Raw genomic sequence first — 8,255 nt, 5'->3', positions numbered from 1 at the left:
TTTTTACATGACCAACGTATCTATGTCACTTCTGATGCTCACATCATCCTCATAACACCTTAAACTTACACTTTGTTTTCAGCGAGTCGCCATTGAATGGGCTGAAAACAACCTTCTCAACAGACCCTATACTCACCCATACTTATGTTCTGATAAGAGCCCTTTCAATAGTGTGATAACGTTCAAAACAGGTGATTAAGTTATGCTTTGTTTGTGATGACTGTTTTGTTTACTTCTGCCTAGTTTTAACAGCCAGCACATGTCCAACATGCTGCAAGCACTGTGGAATATTTTACCTTATGTGAGTTTTATGTGAGAATGTGTTTTGAAGGCAAAACAGAAGGTACTTTTTAAATGGTATGTGGCTATTTATGACTTTACCGGTGACTTGTGTGATATCATGGCTGCAGCCAAATGGTCCTTTGTGGTTAACCCATAAGAACCCATGGTGACACCTATGTAACAGACACTTTAAATCCGCTAGAATCGAAGATTAAACCCATTTAACAATTCTAACCAATTAATAGTGTGTCCTGTATTGCATTTCACTTCTTCTGACCATATTTCCTGTCACAATTTTGATATATGTTATGGAGATGCAAACAAAAAGGCAAATTTGTGTTTCTGTAAGCAGAAAATGTGACTAGTTTTTTAAAATTTTAAAATAAGAAATATCATAAAAATAAATGCCCAATGTATTGTATATGTCACATCACAGATCTTTGACATTTAGGGGTAGTATTTTTTTTTTTTTAAACATCATAAATGTGTTCTATGTGGTCCACTTGGTCTGTGGTATATCCCCTATAATTTTCCTTTAAGGATTACTGGGTCTGGGTTCTTATGGGTTAAAAGGTTCCCCAGTGATTGAAAGGAGGTGTTCAGATTCTCTAAATGTTGAGGAAAGATGTGTCATTGATCCTTGAAGACAGGAAAGGAGATAATGCTATCACACAATTCAGCGTAGCAGCAAAGTTTTAGCAGCAGCACACCATTCTTTCGTTCATGATCAGCAAATTAACCCAACACAAAAGTTTATCTTTCAAGAAAGTTATATTAGAGGTATTTGATTGAATGGTATTTGTGCAGCAGTAGATGCTCAGACTTAACACATTATGCATACATTTAACAATCATTTTATACAATCATATAAATTTAGCCTGTCAGCAAACATGAACAGACAGTAACGTGAGCAACCATTCTCAATGTGACAACGATTTTATTTTGAATTTTGTGACGAAAAGTATTTAGCTATCAATTATAATTATTTCAAACTTTGGTTGGAAAGTCATAATTTTCACTGGGTTGTCCTTGCTTAAGATCCTTTATTATTCCCACCGCAGGAAAATCTGCAGTGTTACAGCAGCAAATGGGACAGTGCAGTAACAAGAATCACCAGCAAATAAAATTACAATAAAATAAATAAGTAAACAGCAAAAAATAAAAATCCACCCTACTGCACATAGAAATATTGATGTTGTACAGTTGAGGTGTATGTAACAACAGATGAAGAGTCCATGGCGTGAAGTCCATTTTCTGCACATTGCAGTTTCACCACCAATAACATCTGCCCATTGGTGCATTATTACACCATCATCTTTCCTTGACATTGTGACATTTTCCATCAAAGAGTAGGAAAACTGGTCAGAAAAAGACTGGAAGGTCTTATTGTGTCTTGTTTGAGGTCCAGAAGGGTCAATGTGTCAACAGTTAGACAACATTTCCCAAAATGATATAGATTTGTGCAGCAAAATTGTTCTATTTCTTCTTTCCAACTGCCAGGGTGTGAGCAGAGTGTGAGCAGAATGCAGAATAAAAAGAACCATAAGAAGACCAGCTGCCCAGGAATGGGTCTGAAAATTTATTTATCTTGAAAATTGATTTATCTGTTATTCCACACTGGAACAAAGAGCTCCAAGAGTCTGTACTCATTTCAACTTAATAACACTTCACCATTGTTCACTGTTGAAACATGTCTCTCTGTTTCTGAAGGACTCCACTGTCACGCTAATCATGCATTATATAAATCCTTCTCTTTGTCAGTCTATCAGGTACTGCTGTAGAATGCTGAGTATGTAAGTCATAATAAGTGTTGTCAATGCAACTTGTCAGCAAAGCAATTATCTCTCCTTAAGCAACTATTCAACATTGTGTATGAGGGAGAGGTTACTGAGCAGTGTCAGTATGTGTACCTTATAAAGTGGCACCCGGTGTGTTCTTCATCTGCTTCAAGGTTGGACGTGTTGTGTGTTCAGAGATGCTCTTCTGCAGACCTTGGTTGTAATGAGTGGTCATTTGAGTTCCTATTGAACCAGTCTCCATTCCCTTCTGACCTCTGGCATCAACAAGGCCTAAAGGCTCACAGGATATTTTCTCCTTTTTTTGTGTGGATGATGTAGACTCTCAGTCTCGTTCTGAGTTTTCTGCGGCATTTAATCATGCAGTGCTACATACTCAGATTCGTAATGGGACTCTAACTCCTGATGAGTTTTTAGACACTTTTAATAGTATTTGTACTGACATTTTAGACTTGGTGGCCCCTTTTAGATGCAAGCGCTCCAAGCCAGCAGCTGAGCCATGGCTTAATGACAGCACTTGCACTTTAAGACGTGCATGTAGACGCACAGAGAGGAAGTTGAAGAAAGATCGCCTTCACGTTTCTTTGGAGATTTAAAAAAACAGTCTACATCAATATCAAAAAGCTGTTAAAACTGCCAAGAGTCCATTTTTATCAAACCTTGTATCAGTCAATAGCCACAAACCTCAGTTTCTTTTTAATACTTTGAATACTCTTTTAAACCCCTGTGACCACAATGGTGTTGTTCCTTCATTTGAACTGTGTAAAAAAAATTTAAGGTTTTTTATTAACAAGATCTTGGATATTAAGTCCTTCCTTTTGCCATCTGCAGTAGATCCTGCTGTCTCTCCCACTAGCCCTGCAGTTTTTGACACATTTCAGCAAGTGTCTGTCTCAGAGCTAACTGATGTTGTCCACCGTCTCAGGCCTTCTTATTGTCCTCTTGACAGCATCCCTCCCCGTCTCTTGAAGAATGTTTTTAATGTTATTGGGCCCTGTGTTACGGATCTGATTTATTTATCTTTGATGTCTGGATGTTTCCCAGCTGCCTTTAAACATGCTGTGGTCCAGCCTCTCCTCAAAAAACCACAGTTTTATCAAATTTTAGGCCCATCTCTAAACTCCCATTTCTTTCAAAGGTTTTGGAGAAGGTGGTCAATGAACAGCTGCAGTCTTTTATTGATTTTAATGACATCTCTGAGAAGTTCCAGTCTGGTCTTAAGTCACGCCATAGCACAGAAACGGCACTTTTAAGAATTTTAAATGACCTCCTTTTAACAGTGGACTCTGGTAACCTTGCGGTCCTGGTCCTTCTGGATCTGACAGCTGCCTTTGACACAGTTGATCACAACATTCTCCTGTCTCGCCTAAGCACCTGTGTCGGCATCAAAGGCACCGCTCTTAAATGGTTTGAGTCCTACCTGTCAGATAGGAGCTTCTCTGTGCAGCTTGGCCAGTTTTCCTCAGACTCTTCCCCCCTGAGCTGTGGGGTGCCTCAGGGTTCTATTTTGGGCCCCCTCCTCTTTTCTATTTACATGTTGCCATTGGGATCTATATTTCAAAAGTATAATGTCTCATTTCATTGCTACGCGGATGATGTACAAATATATTTGCCGCTCAAAATTAATAACCCATCCTCTGTGCAGGTCTTATTAGACTGCCTGAAAGACACCCAGTCAAGGATGGAAGCAAACTTTCTGTCAATAAACAAAAACAAGACTGAGATCATCTTATTTGGCCAACAAAATATTTTAGATGGCTATGACAGCGCCATTGGTAGCCTTGAATCTCTGTGTCAACCCTCTGCAAGAAACCTTGGGGTTATTCTGGACTCTGACACTTCAAGTTTACCAAACAGATAAGCTCCACTGTCAAAACTAGCTTCTTTCAGCTACGGCTACTGTGTAAAGTAAAGGCTTATTTCCCTCACGCTTAGACTACTGTAACTCTTTGTTTGTTGGTCTTAACCAGTCAGCAGTGCGCCGCTCACAGGTTGTCCAAAATGCAGCCGCCCGCCTACTAACTGGAAAGAAAAGGCGTGATCACATTACCCCCATCCTTGCATCTTTGCACTGGCTACCTGTACATTTTAGGATCCAGTTTAAGGTTTTATTAATTGTTTTTAAGTGCTTGAATGGTCTGGCACCGTCTTATTTGTCAGAGCTTTTAAAACCCCACAGTACTTCCAGAGCACTTATGTTGTCTAACCAGCTGCTCCTGGTCGTACCGTGGTCCAGACTCTGTACTCGTGGGGACAGAGCCTTCTCTGTGGCGGCCCCAAAGCTGTGGAACAGCCTACCTCTCCAGGTCAGAGCTGCACAGTCTGTTGAGCACTTTAAAACATTATTAAAAACCTATTTATTCTCCTTGGCGTTCAGTACCAGCTAGGCAAGAATCCTTGGCTTTCTTTTACTTTTTTTTTTACCCTTTTATTTTTCTTTTCTATCTGTTTTTGGATTGAGTTTTTATTACTATTTTATTGTTTTACTGTTTTTTTAGTATTTTATTGTTTTTATTTATAACTATTTGTGTATGATTTTATTCTATTTTAATAACTGTAACAGCACTTTGGTCAACTGAGGTTGTTTTTAAATGTGCCCTATAAATATACTTGGGATGGACACACACAGAATGCATGTTTATTCCTAATCAGAAGACTGTTTATGGTTTTCTGAGCTACAGCCACGCTGTGTGAGTAGCAACAGAACTGGCCACATTAACTTTATACACAGATACACTGAGAGAATGCAATGAGGACTCAAGTGCAAATGAGAAGCAGGACAGTGCCCTGACACACACACACACACAGATCAATGGAAAACAGGAATTAAAAGTTGCTGGTGGTGTGCAACTCCAAATCCAGATGCAACTCCACACTACAGAGTCACACTCTTGCTCTCAGCATATCACACTACCAGATCTGTGACAGAAATGAGAGATAAAGAGACTTACAAAATTATATAATCAATTCATGCGCCCTGTAACCAGTCAGACGAGAAATTGAAAGATGGAAAGTGAGCCACACAAATTTAAAACCAATGAAACACAAAGCAATTTACAGTGAAATTCACATTTATTTATTTGGTTGTCTTGATAATAAACAATCATTATCAAGAACACCATGGAAAATGGCTAGATATCAGCGCTTAAATGAAACTCTTATGAGCTACTTTTGTTGTTATCATTATATTTCTCCAAACAAATGTACTTTTAGTTGTACCAGGCATTAAAATGAACAAGAAATTGAAGAAAACAAGGATGGTCTAATAATTTATATTATATATGGTCTAATAACATAACTGTATATGTAGCCTACAGTATATTGATTTGTTAAGTGAACTTTTTTCGCTTGCAGTTTCAGTCCGCCGCCAATAGGGGATGCTAAGCACCCCGAATTCCAGCATCCCTGACAAGTAGTCAACACTTTACATTATAAAAACTCAATGATGTCTACGTTTATTATTGTTGGTAACCATACAGTTGCTCTAAAGAAGTATTCCACACTATTACAATTCTTTTCTGACCCATTTTGTTATGCTATAGCGTGGGCGTCAAGCTCAGAATACTTCCAAGCAGTGGGTGTGGTCGTCCCCATATTTGGTGAACCAGTGTGATAAAGTCGGAGCTGACAGTTACCTGGACAAACAGGTGCTGCCACTCACTAAAGGTTCACTGTCAGCCCTGAGAGGTGTTCTTCTGCGCCCAGCTACAGGAATTAGGTTAGTTTGGTTATTTTAATTTAAACTCTTTACATAAGAACGCTGAAATCTCCTTCTTACACTTTAAATTTGTCTTTTTCTGTAGTTAAACAAGATGGGAGGACGGTACAAACGAAAGGAGCCAAAGGAAAGAAGTGATGACACCACAGACATATGTCCTGGGCTCTCTCCTCTGCCTGGGGAAACCGAGCCACACAAACCTGTCCGCGGTGGAAGAAAAGGTAAGACAACTCTTTTTGACAACAACTTTACCAGTTAGTGGCGGTGTTGGCGGTGTTGGCGGGTTTAAACATGTTGAAACTCAGAAAACGTACCTACAAGCATAGATATAGGCCTATAAAAACACAACCTTTCCTATGCTTACAAGCCTCACAGACGACGAGTTCCGATGTTAGTTCCCAACGTCACTTTTATTAATTATTACAAAATGCACCACTTTATTAGGTACACCAGTAGCCTACAATGTAATCCAACAGCTCTGCCATTAATTCTACAGTTAGAAAGATTGTAGTTTTTCAGGTTTTATTGACTGTCGGAAAGGTAATAATTCTACTTTATGTTTTATTATGGAGCTCACAGTGGGTGGTTCCTAATATTCTGGCACTGCCATGTATGTAAACTGGATGGCCAAAATATTAGAAACTAGAGCCTGACAGATTGACAAATAGTAGTAGGTACTGGTGTATATGCTGTCCAATAAGTTACATAATATATAATGCATTGTTCATTCATTGTTTTTTCTTTTTCTTTTTTTATTGTCAGCAATTGACTGAAACCGAACAGTAATTATGTTTATTTAGCTATTTGTTTTATATCTACTCATTCTTTATTTTCTCAGTTAAGATTTATAGATTTTGCTATTGACAATGTAATTCATTGTTTGTATAAAAATGTTAAATATTATTTAATAAAGTTTTATTTTTGAGAAAGTAGCTTTCTGGGTACATTTACAGAGTGGTGGATAATCGGTGCGCAATCCACATAAAAAGGTATATTTTCACTCCAGCTCAAAAAAATACTATATCAGCCACCATAGCTATCGGTTATCGATGAATTTTCCATCTAAAATCAGTATCAGTATCAGTCTCAAAAATCTCATATTGGTCGGCCTTGAGAAGATATATTTAAATTAATAACTCTCTGACAGTGCCAATCAAAACTGAACATTATTACTATTGTAAAGGCAGAATTTATGGATGGAGATGTTGTTTTTGATCACATTAGGTTATACAAGTGGACCTAATAAAGTGATTTGTGTATTATATTTGACATATGGCAGGTGTTGTACATAAAACCATCCAAGTTAAAATTATCGATTCTTGTAGTACAAATGCAGTCATATATATACATACTATATATATATTACAGCACTCACATAAAATGTGTGTTAGTTGTGCTGGATCTTAGAAACATCTCTTAGTGTAATGCTGCTGAGTTGAACAACACAAGAGCCTCCAAAATGGCCAGAACGTTGAAAAGACTCCTTTTGAAAATAGTTATTGTAGGCATTGCAGAACTATTGTGTCAGATAGATTTACATAACAAATCTACCAAGGTTAAGTTAATCAGTCAAGTTAATGTTAATACATTATTCGTACATGTTTCTATGTGGGTAAAGTTGCATAAAATACAATGCATTGAAGTACAGGAGGCTACAGTACTTAAAATAAAAACACATTTATATTAAGTACTGTATTTAATGACTTTCTGCCACATCTGGTGCAAAATAACAAAGTACTAAAATATAGATGCAGATGAAGGAAACAAGTATTTGGAGTCCAAAGAAAACAAAAAACAGGTCACAGGTCAGGTCTCAGGTCACCATTTCCGGTAGCAGATAGTAAAGATAAAGGCAGAGGTGAACAAAATATGTTGCAAAATATGTATATATAATAAACATAATAGTGTTTCATGTTGATAACTATCTATCTGAGGGCAAGATAACTGTTCTTTTCATCTTAATGCTGGTATTAGACTACATCTGATTATGAACCAGTCCAACCGACGCGGGGCATTTTGTCTCCTCCTTCTAAAACTGGTTGTTATTTGAAAGGACGGCTGATTCTGCATTGGTGTGTCAATGTTGTGTTGTCTGATCCTGCTGTAAAGTTTCCTCATCCATTGTTTCTTCACCAGGAGCGAGATGTTCCATTTATGGTGGTGAGAAGGTCTACCTGGGGGTCCGTGTCAAAATGCCAGTCAGGGATCTGCTAAAAAAAGTCCGCATAGCCCAAGGCTGGGAACCTCAAGATTTTCAGGTATATTTGTTTGTTTGTTTGAGTCTATGCATAGTTTCTCAGGAAAAATCATACTCATTGTGTCTTTAAGTATTTTCCTAGATGTTTGCATTGGGTGAAAAAAGCTTAACGGACTCTAGAGGCAACCAGCTCCATCTTCCTTTTGTCTGTCATTTTTTGGCAATTGAAAACAATATGACGAAAAGTTAATCAGTTTCAAAT

The sequence above is a fragment of the Centropristis striata genome, chromosome 4 (assembly GCF_030273125.1).
Source record: "Centropristis striata isolate RG_2023a ecotype Rhode Island chromosome 4, C.striata_1.0, whole genome shotgun sequence".
NCBI lineage: Eukaryota > Metazoa > Chordata > Actinopteri > Perciformes > Serranidae > Centropristis > Centropristis striata.
Note: the sequence above shows the minus strand (reverse complement) of the source record.